Source organism: Lolium perenne, chromosome 1 (genome assembly GCF_019359855.2).
Source record: "Lolium perenne isolate Kyuss_39 chromosome 1, Kyuss_2.0, whole genome shotgun sequence".
Taxonomy (NCBI): domain Eukaryota; kingdom Viridiplantae; phylum Streptophyta; class Magnoliopsida; order Poales; family Poaceae; genus Lolium; species Lolium perenne.
Window position 1 is genome coordinate 211,100,265 of NC_067244.2, and position 15,932 is coordinate 211,116,196.

A 15,932-nucleotide genomic window follows, 5' to 3' on the forward strand; every position below is an offset into this window, starting at 1 on the left:
TTAATACCTTCCTCCTGCAAACTACTACTAGGCCCAAATCGAGGACCAAGCTAAGCTCCCACTGCCCATCAAGCTTTAATAACCATGAGGTTTGACACATGTCCTACAATGGCGGAATGTTTTTCTTAGTGGGAGGCAACGGTCCCTCGGTGATTTCATCGACGACCCGACCCGTCAACACCGTATTTCAGAGTGCTCCTAGGGTAGGGTCTATATGTGTATGTATATAGGACTGAGTGTATAAGCTTATGTGTTTGTAGCGTATTTAAACAAAAACACTCCAATTAAATCGTTGCATCCCTCCGGATCGTTTGGCAAGACAAATCCAACTCAAGCATAGCATCATGCATCACTAGTCATGTAAGGGTAAGTTTAGTAGTATTCCCTCCATCTAAAAATTGTATCTCACTTTTGTCTAGATACAGATATATCTAGATGCATTTTAGTTAAAGATACATCCGTATCTAGATAAAACTAACACACATATTTTTAGACGGATGGAGTAGACCCAACTGCTGCCTATAAGCTATTGTGGTGTCATCTATTGTCAGGTTTACAGTCATCATTTATAATAGTTAGCTAGAAAATTATCCATATTGAACTCTTACAAAATACTTGGAAGCACGTGCATCTATCCTTTTGATTCTTATCTTTCCAGTAAACGGTGATCCGGGATACCTGTCATGATCGTGCCGCGAGAATCAAAATAGTAATTGGATATCTTCCTACCACCCTCGTGTGAGATCCTTTCGACGTCGTGATACATGATTGCTAGAAGATTAAAGTTTCGTGGAAAATGGAGAATTTTGTGGTCCATGTAAAAAAGAGAAAATTTATCTTGTGAAATGACTTATTTTAGCTCCTAATTTTGTATTTTTTACACACGCCACACGACAAGTCGATTTTTTATGAAATAACTGTGTGAACGCGTAGCACGTGAAGATATATATGTTGGATAATTAGGCACAATTTCCATGATTAATTCCAGAATATAAAACATAATGACAGCAACTGCTAACATGTGAAACTCGAACATACTAGATGCATTAATCAACATGAGTAGCAGCAGCGCAAACGGTAAAGCATCCATCAGCAAACAGATCGAGATATGTCGCACGTACCGATCTGGTGGAGGTGGCGGTGGAGGTGTAGCAGATGACGTCGCAGCAGTAACGTTGTTGATGACAACGTTGTTGACGACAGGAACGACGGGTCGAAGTAGACGGCGTTGAAGACGACGGTAGGCAGCACCGCCCGACTTGGACGGAAGGCGACCCGTGATGAAGAGGTTGAGCAGTCGCGCAGAGCGCTTCCCAAAAACCTAATTCGCCCTCTCCCGTACAGGATCGCAAGGACGAGCGGTTCCGAAGACATGCTCTCCCGTTTGCCGATGCACGTCGGTGCGCGGGATGGAGTAGGCTACGATGGCGACGCAAGCAGAGAGAGGTGGAAACCCTAACTCGTGTATTGGATTGTCTTTCTGCGGTAGCCGGGCAAGAGATTATATAGGCTCAGGAAACCCTAGGCAACGTGATGCACGCCCATGTCGCGCGCACGTTTTCGAGTCGGTTACAGATAGCCCACGGCCCGGGAGCGACCCGAACCGACTAACTACGACGCGTCCGTCTAGAACTCTATTCGTTTTCCTGAACTGCAAAAAGAAAGGAAAGTCTCGGCTCGAGGCTCAATCCACTCACCACGAGCGCGGGGCGCGTCGTGATGTGTCGTGTCGTGTCGAGTCGAGTCGAGACGAGCGAGCGAGAAGGAGGAGGAGCGGGCGCGTGAACCACTCCTATTCTTACTCACTTACTAGTGGTGGAACAACCCACCTTATAAGGTGGTCTAACTTCCTCCCAACTTTTCATGTGGGACAAAACTTCCCGCCTCTTGCCACTCCCTAGTGAGCTGCCACCAACTTGGGCTCAAACTCATAAGGCTGCCACTATGTGGGCTTTGAGATTTATAGGGAAATTTGAAATCTAGTATGGGCCATTAAAAGTGTGCCCAATATTTCAACAATCCCCCACCAGATCTCACATCCCCATTTAGAGTTTTACCAATACTCGCTGCTTGTTTATATACCAGTGTTTCAGTGGAGACTGTTAAGTTGAATTTCCGCCTAGAACCTTAAGCTACATCCATTCACACTTGAACAATGGACTAAGCCTTGAATTGCAAGTTTTGCGTGAACAGGGTTTCACTCAAAGTCATAACCAGTACATGGCTGCCAGTAGCCTACCCCGCGGGTGAAGCATATGCGTCATACTTCGTGGTCTCTTCATGAGTTTACTAGCGATCACCCAAATCTCATATATTGCGACGTTTAACAATCGGACTCATATAGGTGTATTATTTCAAGAATGCTCTGTAGGACAGCATCTTTGCTAAAATAGCCAACATAAACACATTAAGGCTTGTTGCCAACCTGCCTTACAACAATTGAGAGTTGTGCATCTTCACATAGAGAGGGTTACATAATACTCTCTCCTCAATTAAACCACTAGTTTGTTCTTCCCAGGTCCTAATTCACGGGATCTCCGATCACAAAGGTTGGGTTACCACTATGGTGTAACATCAACGCGTCTCAAACCCATCTCCCTCGATGCACTTTCTATCACATTACGTGATAGTCCCTTTATAAAGGGATCTGCCAGGTTTTTGTCTGTTTAAATATATGTAACAGTTATTACTCCGGAGTTTCGCAATTTCCTGACAGACTTCAAACGTCTTTTGACGTGTCTTGATGACTTCGCGTTATCCTTAGAATTGTTCACTTTGGCAATTACAGTTTGATTGTCACAATTCAAAAGGATTGCCGGTACAGATTTTTCAACCACAGGCAAGTCCATCAAGAGCTCACGCAACCATTCTAATTCAACAGTGGTTGTGTCCAAAGCAGTAAGTTCTGCTTCCATAGTTGACCTCGTCAATATGGTTTGCTTGCAAGATCTCCATGACACTGCGCCACCTCCAAAGGTAAGTACATACCCGCTAGTGGCGTAGAGATCAACTACATCAGAGATCCAATTTGAATCACTATATCCTTCAAGCACAGCTGGGTGCCCTGAATAGTGAATCCCATAACTAATTGTACCACATAGGTAGCGCATGACTCTATCAAGTGCATGCCAATGATCAGTACCAGGTTTTGACATGAACCTACTCAACTTGCTAACAGCAAAAGAGATGTCAGGTCTAGTCGCGCTCGCTAAGTACATGAGTGAGCCAACGATCTGAGAATTTCTCAATTGATCTACGGCAATCCTCCGGTTCTTGCGCAATGTCACACTGGGATCATAAGGTGTTGGAGAATACTTGCTACCAATATAGCCGAACCGGCTCAAGATCTTCTCAACATAATGGGATTGCGTTAGAGTAATCCCACTCTCGTTCTTAATAAGCTTGATGTTCAGAATCACATCAGCTTCTCCCAGGTCTTTCATATCAAAGCACTTTGACAAGAAAGACTTGACCTCATGTATTACTTTCATGTTTGTACCAAATATCAGAATATCATCCACATACAAACACAGTATAACACCTTCGCCCCCACCATGGTGATAGTAAACGCACTTGTCAGCCTCATTGCCAACAAAGCCTACAGAAGTTAAAGTTCTGTCAAACTTCCCATACCATTGCTTAGGTGCTTGTTTCAGGACACATAAAGATTTCAGCAAATTGCACACCTTACTTTCTTCACCTTTTACTACAAACCCATCAGGCTGATCCATATAGATTTCCTCTTCCAACTCTCCATTAAGAAAAGTTGTATTTACGTCCATTTGATGAACGATAAGACCATAAGAGGCATCCATGGACAGTAGTACTCGAATGGTGGTAAGTCTAGCGACAGGTGAATATGTGTCGAAGTAATCTTCGCCTTCTCTCTGTGTGTAGCCTTTAGCTACAAGCCGTGTCTTGTACTTCTTAATAGTACCATCAGGTCTTAGCTTCTTCTTGAACACCCATTTGCAGCCCACAGGCTTGCATCCATGGGGTCGTTCTGATAGCTTCCAAGTTCCATTAGAAAGAATCGAGTCCATCTCATTATGAACAGCTTCTTTCAAGTCATCTGCATCTCGAGATGCATATGCCTCTGCAATGGACGTGGGAGTATCATCCACAAGGTACACAATAAAATCATCACCAAAGGATTTTTCAATCCTCCGTCTCTTGCTCCGTTTAGGAGCTTCATTGTCATCCTTCTCAGTAACATTCTCATGTGATTGTTCAAAATACTCATTAGATGGACTAGACTCAGGAATTATCTCAGTAGAAATTCTAGCAATGCTATGCATATCTTTCATAGGAAACATATTCTCAAAAAATGTTGCATCACGAGATTCCATAATAGTATCAACATGCATATCAGGTACCTCGGATTGAACTACTAAAAATCTATAGCCTATACTCCGTGGAGCATAACCTAGAAAGATACAATCCACTGTCTTTGGTCCGAGTTTGCGCTTCTTAGTAATTGGAATATTGACTTTCGCCAAACATCCCCACGTGCGCAAATACGAAAGTGATGGTTTTCTCCCAACCCACTCCTCGTAAGGGGTTTTATCTTTATTCTTGTTAGGAACTCTATTCAGGACATGACATGAAGTCAACAAAGCCTCCCCCCACCATGCCTTTGATAAACCAGCAGTGGCTAACATGGAATTCACCAAGTCAGTCAGTGTGCGGTTTTTCCTCTCGGCAACCCCGTTTGATTGGGCGAATAGGGAGGCGTCCTCTCATGAATAATTCCATGTTCCTCACAGAATTCATCAAAGATTTTAGGAAAATATTCACCACCATGATTCGACCTAAAACGCTTGATCTTTCTCTCTAATTGATTCTCAACTTTGGTCTTATAAATTTTAAAGTAGTCTAAAGCTTCATCTTTAGTTCACAACAAATAAACATAACAAAATCTAGTCGCATCATCAATCAATATCATGAAATATCTCTTTCCACCTTTTGTCAACACACCATTCATCTCGCATAGATCAGAATGTATGAGTTCTAGAGGTGTCAAGTTTCTCTCCTCGACCGTCTTGTGAGGCTTCCGAGGTTGCTTTGATTGCACACAACTATGGCACTTAGAACCTTTGGCAATGGTGAAATTTGGAATTAAACTCAAACTGGATAGCCGAGACATTAAACCAAAATTAATGTGACATAAACGAGAATGCCAAACACTGGTATCATCACTAACATTGCCACAAATATGGTTCACAGCCTTATTACTGAAATCCGAAATCGAAAAGCGGAACAAGCCTCCGCACGCATAGCCTTTACCAATAAATTGTCCAAACTTGGAAACAACTACTTTATTCGACTCTAAAACAACCTTAAACCCATCTCTGCATAGAAGGGAGCCGCTAACGAGATTCTTGTTCATAGTAGGGACATGCTGCACGTTCCTCGGGTGCACGATCTTCCCCAAAGTGAACTTCAGATCTACCGTGCCAACACCACGAACAGAAGCATGTGACCCCATTCCCAATCAAGACGGAAGAATCCCGGGCGACCTGGTAAGAAGTGAACATGGATATGTCAGCACACACATGAACATTAGCACATGTATCAATCCACCAACATGGAGATTGAAATACCGAAAGAACAGTAAAGAGATTACCGTACCCATCATCATTGCTAGCGGTCACCGTGTTGACTTGCCTCGCCTTTTTTCTTGCGATCTGCCCTCTCTGGACAGTCCTTTGAAAAGTGGCCAGTCTCTCCACAAGTAAAGCAGCTCAGATCTGCTTTGTTTATCATCTTCTTCTTCTTGAAGGTTGTAGTCTTCATAGGCTTATTGAAGAAGAGCTTGTTATTCCCTTTGTTCTTGCTGTAGGGTTTCTTCTGCACCATGTTGGCGCTAGACTGACCCTCTCCTTTCTCAGTATTATCCTTAGCCCGAGCTTTCTCCTCAACATCAAGAGACGCTATCAGATTTTCAACTGATATCTCCTGTCTCTTGTGTTTGAGAGTTGTGGAAAAGTTCCTCCATGAAGGGGGCAACTTAGCGATGATGCATCCAGCCACAAACTTGTCAGGTAAGGCACACTTAAGGAGTTCAAGCTTTTTCGCGATGCACTGTATCTCATGAGCTTGTTCGACTACAGAACGGTTGTTTACCAGCCTGATGTCATGGAAGCTCTCCATGATGTACAGTTCACTGCCTGCATCGGTTGCACCGAATTTAGCATTCAGTGCATCCCAGAGCTCTTTACACATCACACAGAAGATCAGCAAGAATACTCAGAACGCATCCGACAAAGAGAGTATTATTTTCCTTGAACATGTTCTGATCTTGGTCAGATATAGTTCCTTCAGGCAAACCATCACTAACTTCGAACACTTTCAGATGAGTAAGCCAGAGCATGGCCTTAACCTGCCACTTCTTAAAGTGCACACCGGTAAACTTATCCGGCCTCAGTGCATCAGCAAAACCAGTCATTGTTAACTCAGGAAATTGCCTACAATTAGGTTTTTGGATTGTTGGATAATTAGGCACAATTTCCATGCTTAATTCCAGAATATAAAACATAATGACAGCAACTGCTAACATGTGAAACTCGAACATACTAGATGCATTAATCAACATGAGTAGCAGCAGTGCAAACGGTAAAGCATCCATCAGCAAACAGATCAAGATATGTCGCACGTACCGATCTGGTGGAGGTGGCGGTGGAGGTGTAGCAGATGACGTCGCAGCAGTAACGTTGTTGATGACAACGTTGTTGACGACAGGAACGACGGGTCGAAGTAGACGACGTTGAAGACGACGGTAGGCAGCACCGCCCGACTTGGACGGAAGGCGACCTGTGATGAAGAGGTTGAGCAGTCGCGCAGAGCGCTTCCCAAAAACCTAATTCGCCCTCTCCCGTACAGGATCGCAAGGACGAGCGGTTCCGAAGACCTGCTCTCCCGTTTGTCGATGCACGTCGGTGCGCGGGATGGAGTAGGCTACGATGGCGGCGCAAGCAAAGAGAGGTGGAAACCCTAACTCGTGTATTGGATTTTCTTTCTGCGGTAGCCGGGCAAGAGATTATATAGGCTCAGGAAACCCTAGGCAACGTGGGGCACGCCCACGTCGCGCGCACGTTTTCGAGTCGGTTACAGATAGCCCACGGTCCGGGAGCGACCCGAACCGACTAACTGCGACGCGTCCGTCTAGGACTCTATTCGTTTTCCTGAACTGCAAAAAGAAAGGAAAGTCTAGGCTCGAGGCTCAATCCACTCACCACGAGCGCGTCGCGTCGCGTCGAGCGAGGAGGAGGAGCGCGCGTGAACCACTCCTATTCTTACTCACTTACTAGTGGTGGAACAACCCACCTTATAAGGTGGTCTAACTTCCTTCCAACTTTCCATGTGGGACTAAACTTCCCACCTCTTGCTCACTCACTAGTGAGCTGCCACCAACTTGGGCTCAAACTCACAAGGCTGCCACTATGTGGGCTTTGAGATTTATAGGGAAATCTGAAATCTAGTATGGGCCATTAAAAGTGGGCCCAATATTTCAACAATATATGCGAATTTTATGTTTCAACTTTTTGACATTTTAAAATATGCTTAAGATGCATTTCAAAATAAAGGAAGCATGTACTTCCATGTGCCAAAACATAAAACATAGGGAATATTCTAATCCTTACAACATGTTTTCCTTATCTAAATCTATTATACTTGGTTGAAAGGAACATTAGTAAGGAAGTATTAGTGGCCCACGGTTCGGTAACCTTAACAGAGCGGAATAAAAGCACATGTGCATGAGGACGAAAGCTTAACCTTGTCGGCATGGTGGCGCGGTACAGAACGCACGTTGCCTAAAACACGCATGCATGATTGCGCCCGACGAGCGAGCCCCAGAATAGATCGGTGGATGTAACCATGTGCCGTCGTGGTGCCACCCAACCTGACGTTCCAATTTAGAGTTGCTAGCGAACGACGCCCAATTCCCCGGCTGCGGCGGCGCCAGATGGCAACGGGTCTGCTCCCCACCGGGGAGTGCCATCTCATCCCCATCCCCATTTCGTAATCGGGGAGACTTTTTTCCCATCCCCACCCCCACCAGGTTCGGGGCGGGGACCGGGTTCCCCATTAAGAAGCCCAATTCAAATGATCTTCTCGTAATTTTATAATCTTATATATTTTGCACATAGAAATATGCAACTTTGTAATATGTACGAAATAAAAATGATAACATATTAGTATGATATGTTTAATAATATTAAAATATACTACACGAGACACAATATTATAACATATTTCATATAAAAATATATCAATTTACGTGTATATACAATTATAACGGGGGACAGCGGGGAGCGGGGATGGGGAGACCTTTTACTCCCCATCCCCATTTTAGCTTACGGGGATGAAAGTTGCCCATACCCGTCCCCTAATAGATGAATTCCCCACGGGTTTGCGGGGAACGGGGCCCCATTGACATCCCTAGGCCCGTGCATGGCCGGTTCACCGCCCACGTTAACGCATCGATCGATCTCCGCACGAGACCACGCGACGAACAGCAACCGGCGACAGGCCAGGCCACGGCATGCACCGTGGCATTGGCACAGACACCGGCACCGCGTCGTTTCCCCCGCGGCGCGCGTGCGGCGTGCGGCCCCCGCATGGATCTAGCTACACGCGCACATGGGCTATCGTCGTTTAGCTCGGGCGCGTGCATGAAGTACACAACACGACGGATTGAGATCACGTGACATGCAGATGAACAGTGCTGTGACATGTGACCATCTTTTGATCGTTGGATTGAAAACGGATGATCAGATGAATATTAGCGGTGGCCGCTACAGGACAAATCTATAGTACATCTCTACAGGGACAAATCTATAGTGCGTCGCTACAGTACATCTGCTACAGGGCCGCATCGGGCTTGATCTTGTCTATCCATTTTCGATCCAACGGTCTGAAGCGCATGTCACAACACTGTTCATCTGGCATGTCACGTGATCTCAGTCCCAACGCGACGGCCGAAACCCTCCACGACATTGTGCGGTGGGCGGTGAACCGCTCGTGGTGGATTTGGTGTTTGGACCATGGAGTTGCCGGCAGTGAGATAGTAGCATGTTTGCGCTAGTCATAGTGGAAGTAAGAGCATCTTTACCGGCGGACCTGACATTGTCTCTTTTTGGGGTTGACGGTTAAAATAGGCTCACACAAGTGCATCCAAAAAAGCGCGGACGCGTTTTCGAGCCCCAATAGAGGCGCTGGTAACCCCGTGATGGCCCCTTCGCAAAGGGCGCGAATCAGACGCGTCGGCGTGTCGCGTTTTGCGATGGGACCGCGTTGTTAATGACGCCAGGACGCGCGCGGGAGATTTCCCGCCACGACGTCACGCGGGAAACTCTCCCGCGACGACTATATTAAACCCCTACTTCCCCGCCTCTCACTTCAGTCGTGCAAAAATCTAAACACACAATGTATTCTACTCGCAATGAAGCCGTGGAGGAGGACCCGGAGCTTGCAGAGTACGAGGCGTGGGAGGAGGCAGCGCTAGCGGCGACCGTAGATGCATTTGCCGCGGACGAGCGACAACAACAGGAGGCGGAGCGGCGGCACCAGGAGGCGGTGCAGCGGCAACAGACTGTTGAGTGGCGGCAGCAGCGGCGGGAGGAGCGTGAGCGGCAGCGAGAGGTGCGCAAGGAGCGGCAACGTCAAAATGAAGTCTACGAGCGACCGCGATTGGAGGAGATGTAGATGCGGTAACAGAGGCAGGAGGTGGACGACCGTCGGCGGCGGGAGGAGCTGGAGCAGCAGCTGCGTCAGGAGGTGGCGGCCGCGGATACAACGGCCTACTTGGCGGTCGCGACGAAGAGAGAAGCGGAGGATCGACGACGGTCCAGACGCGGAGGAGCAGGTGGCGCGGCAACGGGCGATCGTCGAGTCTTACGACAACGTATGTGCACCTCTCCATAGAGTCGGGCGGCCAGTATGCTAGAGCTCAAGCCAATTTCACATGTCATTCAGAATCGAGGAATAAATAATGTTTTACTGCCCGCGAAGCGAACCCGGATTCGCTCTGCTAAAACATTATTTATTCCTCGATCCTGAATGACATGAAAATGAAACTAGAATAAAATGTTTAGTTTGTCTAACAAATCCTATCGAGTCCGCCGGTTTGGGGGCGCTGGTGTGGGAGCAGCACCCACAAATGGAGGTCGGATGCAGTGCCGGCGCCCCCCATACGGTGGGGGCGCCGGTGGAGATGCTCTAGCATAGAGTAGTAATAAGCATATGTTACTTATCTATGTCACTACCTATATAATGGGAAGTAATGTATGTGTGATACCATGTAAACTCATATTTATTATGTTGTAGGCTCATCTTGTCTTGAGAAGTGTGATATTATGGTAACATAGCTAGTTATCACCTCACTCTCTTTATGCATTTATTGTCATGCCATGTCACCAAAATGTATTGAAGTGTGTGATGTTACTACCAATGGTACTCTCGTTATGAGTAGTCTTAGACTAGTCATAGTGGGAAGTAACATAGAGTAGTAACATGTATTGATAGATGCATATTACATACCCCGTTTTGAAGTATTTGTTTTGATCCAACATCTATGCAATAGCGTGTGTGTGGTGATGTGTGTATTAGATGGAGTAGCATGGTTTTAGTGATTGGATAGTGACAATATATTCAAGATCTATTATGGCTTTGCCTTTTCTTTTGCTATCTCACTAGGGATAAAGTGAATGCATGTGCTATGTTCGTCACGTGACAGTAGTGATGATCTTGTTTGTTCAAGGTAGCATATTTGATATTCAAACTTCATGTCAAAGTACTTATGGCTATGTTCTGTTAATTCTTAATACAAAATTGATGAAGTTTCTTTCTTGTGGAGCATAAGAGATATGTGTCGCACCATATCTATGTTAGGACGTGATACCCTTATTAATTCCGATCTTACGCATACTATAATTTGCACCTTCATATCTCATTGATGAATTACTATTTATCCACTACAACTTGAAAAGAGAATAGTCAAGTGAACCCATGAACCCCGGTCCATTTTTTATCATATGAAACACCTTTAGATTGCTTTTATCTTTTTTTTTCTATTTGATGCACTATTTCAATCAAAAAATACAAAAATATTTACTTTCCTTATTTGCATCCAAAACACCAAAAACAATCAACCTCTTTACAGTTGATACGTCCAAATTGCATCACTATTTTATACTACCTCCGTTTCAAGGAATAAGGCGCACGCACATCCCAAGATGAACTTTGACCATAAAAATTGAGCAACACAATATTGATTATATTATATGTAATTAGTATCGTTGGATTCGTATTGAAAAGCACTTTTTAATGATATTAATTTCATATAAACAATCTTTATCTATTTGAAGTAATTCTTGGTCAAACAAAAAGCTCATAAAACAAGGACGCCTTATTCCTTGAAACGGAGCTAGTATCATAATTTACTGTTATTCATTGATATATTTCATATTTAGTGATGATACTTATGTTATTTCATCTATTTTTGCATGTTTGATGATTATTGGAGAATTAACTGTCAGAGTCAGAATTCTGCTGGAAAAAGGACCGTCAAGATACCAGAAATATTCCACCACCGCTACGGGGCGGAAAATCACAAAGGGAGAAAAGCTCTCCGGCAGGCAGAAACATGACGGGGAAATTCCTTCCCGGAGTGGGGAAATCGTCGCCATCGTCACCGTCATCGAGCTGGACTTCGTCAGGATCATCATCATCATCTCCATCACCAACACCATCATCACCACCATCTCCACTACGTCCCGTTGTAACATTTTTGGGTTTGAACTTGTCTAGTTCATAGGGGAAACTTTCCCGGTGTTAATTACTTCTTGTAGTTGATGCTATTGAGTGAAACCATTGGATTAAGGTTTATGTACATATTGTTATTCATCATTATATCACCTCTGATCATGATCCATATGATATCATGTGAGTAGTTCGTTTAGTTCTTGAGGACATGGGAGAAGTTAAGATGTTAGTAGTGGAACTATGTTGAGTAATATTTAATTGTTTGATATTTAAGTTGTGGTGTTATTCTTCTAGTGGTGTCATGTGAACGTCGACTACAAGATACTTCACCTTTATGGGCCTAGAGGAATGCATCGTGTATTTGGCTAGTAATTGTGGGGTTGCGGGAGTGTCAAAAACCTAAACCCCCGTTGGGAAACCAGTGCATGAGAGAGTGTAGGATCTCAAATTTTAAGGCTATGGTTAGATTTATCCTAATAACTTTCTTGTAGTTGCGGATGCTTGCAAGGGGTATATATAATCACAAGTATGCATTAGTCCAAGTAGGGGTAGTGCATTAGCATAGGTTCACCCACACAACACCTACCAAACTGATAAAGATTATTCAGCTGCGTGAAGCGAAAGCACTTGACGAAATTCCCCTGTGTCCTCAGGAACGTTTAGTCATCATAAGTAAAACAACCGGCTTGTCCTTTGCTCTAGAAAGGATTGGGCCACTCGCTGCAATAATTGTTACTGTCTTTTATTTACTCATACTTTATTTATTTGCAATATCAAATACCCCTGAAAACCTGTTTGCTAGTGTTTACAGTGAATCCTTGATCAAAACTGCTTGTCAACACCTTCAGCTCCTCGTTGGTTTCGACACTCTTAATTATGAAAACTACTACAATACACTCCATATATTTGTGGGTCATCAAGACTATTTTCTAGAGCAGTTGCCGGGGAGTGAAGCGCTATTGAAGAGTGGAACTGGTAAAGGAAACTTTTACTGTAAGTGTTGTTTTTTATTTCTGTCTGCTACTTTATTTCATTATGGAGAAGTCTCCATTTGACTCCCTATTTTGGATTACTACTTCCACTGTTATGGTAGTAGATGAACCACCGCATGCTGAATTGGATCCTTTTAAAATACCTATGAAAAGTGTTGAACGTGTTATGAATAATTGCTATTTAGGAGATGGAACTTTCCATATGGGTGATCATTTACTCTTTATATATGAATTATGCGAGTTGTTTAAGTGTGCAGGTATTTCAATGGACCAAGTAAAGAGGAAGTTATTCTCTTTATCACTGAAGGGCAGAGCCGCGGAATGGTATAAGATGTTGAAGAATGGCCGATCTATTGGTTGGGAGGAAATTGTAACTCTCTTTTATTCTACATTCTATCCTCCTAGTGAGATTCATAAAAATCGGAATCAAATATATAATTTCTGGCCTCGAGATGGAGAGAGTATTGTCCAAGCGTGGGGGAGATTGAAGTCACTAATGCTCAAATGTCCCATTCATGAGCTCCCCAGTAATATTGTTATTAATAACTTCTATGCAAGGCTTTCTCTTCATGATTTGGATTTATTGGATGCTTCTTGTTCTGTACCATTTACATGTATGAAAGAAGAAGCCAAGTGGGATCTTCTCGACTGCATTCAGGAAAATACTGAAGGATGGGAGAATGATAAAGGAAGAAAGTCACGTATAAATTATGATTATGAATGCATTGAATCTTTTATGAGAACTGATGACTTTCATAATACTAGTGTTGTTTATGGCCTTGATTCTCACATTCTTGCAAATTGTTTTAAGGCCTTTGCCTCTTATCTTGATGTTACCAAAAAGGAGTGGAACAAGTACCATGCACCTTATAAAGACATTGTTAATTGTGTTCCTGCTAGAAATATTGAAGTTTGTACTGTTGATCGTGTTTTGCATGAACCCTATATTGAGAAAGTACCTTTCCCTGCCAAGGTAAAGGAACATTCTATTATAACTAGTGTGGTTAACAAAAGTACAAATAAAGCTATAGAACCTGATGAACAAATAACTATTGAACCTGCAGTAGCAATAGTAAATAACCTTGTTACTGAAAATGTAGAAGATGGACACATTATCTTCTGTGAAGATGCTTCTAATATTGTTTCACATCCTAGTAAATCCAGGAAAACTAGTGTTCTTGTGCTTTCTGTCAAAATAGGTGATCATTGCTATTATGGTTTATGTGATATTGGTGCAAGTTCAAGTGCTATTCCTTATGAGCTTTACAGGGAAATCATGCATGAAATTGGTTCTTGTGAACTTGAAGAAATTGATGTGGTTATTCAGCTTACTAATAGCGAGACCATCTCTCCAACTGATATTGTTAGAGATGTGGAAGTTTTATGTGGTAAGATTAAATATTCTGCCTATTTTCTAGTACTTGGTTCAACTGCTAGTAAGACTTGTCCTTTCATTTTTGGTAGACCTTTCTTGAACACTTGTGGTGCTATTATAGATTGTAAGAAGGAGAAAAATCTTACTAAATTTGATGGAGAGTCTTATGAATTTAATTTTTCAAAGTTTGCTAAAGCTCCTTACCAAACTGAATTGCCTAATGAAGATTTTAGAGTTGAACAACTTGCCTCTATTGTTCTTGCTCCTAACAATGCTTTGCAGCAATATATGGAGGACCATGAAAGTGATATCTTTATGGAGGAAAGAAATGAGATTGACGAGATTCTTCTTCGTCCACCAGAGATGCTTAAGCACAATTTACCTGTGGAAGACTTGGGTACCACACTACCACCCAAGGAGGATCCTGTTTTCGATTAAAAACCTTTACCTGATGATCTTAAATATGGTTATATTGATGATACAAAAATATATCCTGTTATTATTAGTTCTAAACTTTCAGGGAAGGAAGAGGAAAGGTTATTGGGAGTATTGAATAAACACCGAGGAGGTATTTGATATACTCTTGATGATTTGAAGGGGATTTCTCCTACTATATGTCAGCATGCTATTAATATGGAACCTGATGCAAAGTTAGTTGTTGAACATCAATGAAGGATGTGGTAAGAAATGAGGTATTGAACTCCTTGATATTGGTATTATTTATCCTTTTGCTGATAGTAGATGGGTTAGTCATGTGCATTGTGTTCCTAAGAAAGGAGGAATTAATGTTGTGTCTAATGAGAATAATGAGCTTATTCCTAAAAGAGTAATAGTTGGTTATAGGATGTGCATTGATTTTAGAAAGGTTAACAAAGTTACTAAGAAAGATCATTACCCTTTACATTTTATTGATCAAATGTTAGAAAGATTGTCTAAGAAAACTCATTTTTCTTTTCTTGATGGTTATTCTGGGTTTTCTCAAATTGTTGTTAAAAAGCAAGATCAAGAGAAAACCACTTTTACTTGTCCTTATGGAACTTATGCTTATAGACGTATGCCTTTTGGTTTGTGTAATGCTCCTGCTACGTTTCAAAGATAATTGTTTGCACAGTCTTGATAAAGTTTTGCAGAGATGTGAAGAAAATAATCTTGTTTTTAATTGGGAGAAATGCCACTTTATGGTAAATGAAGGAATTATTCTTGGACATAAAATTTCTGAAAGGGGTATTGAAGTCGACAAAGCCAAAGTGGAAGCAATTGAGAAAATGCCATGTCCTAGGGATGTTAAAGGTATTCGTAGTATTTTTGGTCATGCTGGTTTCTATAGGAGGTTTATTAAGGATTTCTCTAAAATTTTAAAGCCTCTTACTAATCTTCTCCAAAAGGATGTACCTTTTGTATTTTATGATGATTGTAAGGAAGCTTTTGAAACTCTAAAGAAGGCTTTAACCACTTCTCCTATTATTCATCCACCTGATTGGAATTTACCCTTTGAAATTATGTGTGATGCTAGTGATTTTGCAGCAGGTGTTGTTCTTGGACAGCGAGTATATAAAAAGTTGAATGTTATTCATTATACTAGTAAGACTCTTGATGCTGCTCAAAAGAATTATGCTACTACCGAAAAAGAATTATTAGGTTTAGTCTTTGCTTGTGATAAGTTTGGACCTTATATTGTTGATTCAAAAGTCACTATTCATACTGATCATGCTGCTATTAGGTACCTTATGGAAAAGAAGGACTCTAAGCATAGGCTTGTTAGATGAGTGTTGCTTTTACAAGAGTTTGATCTGCATAAT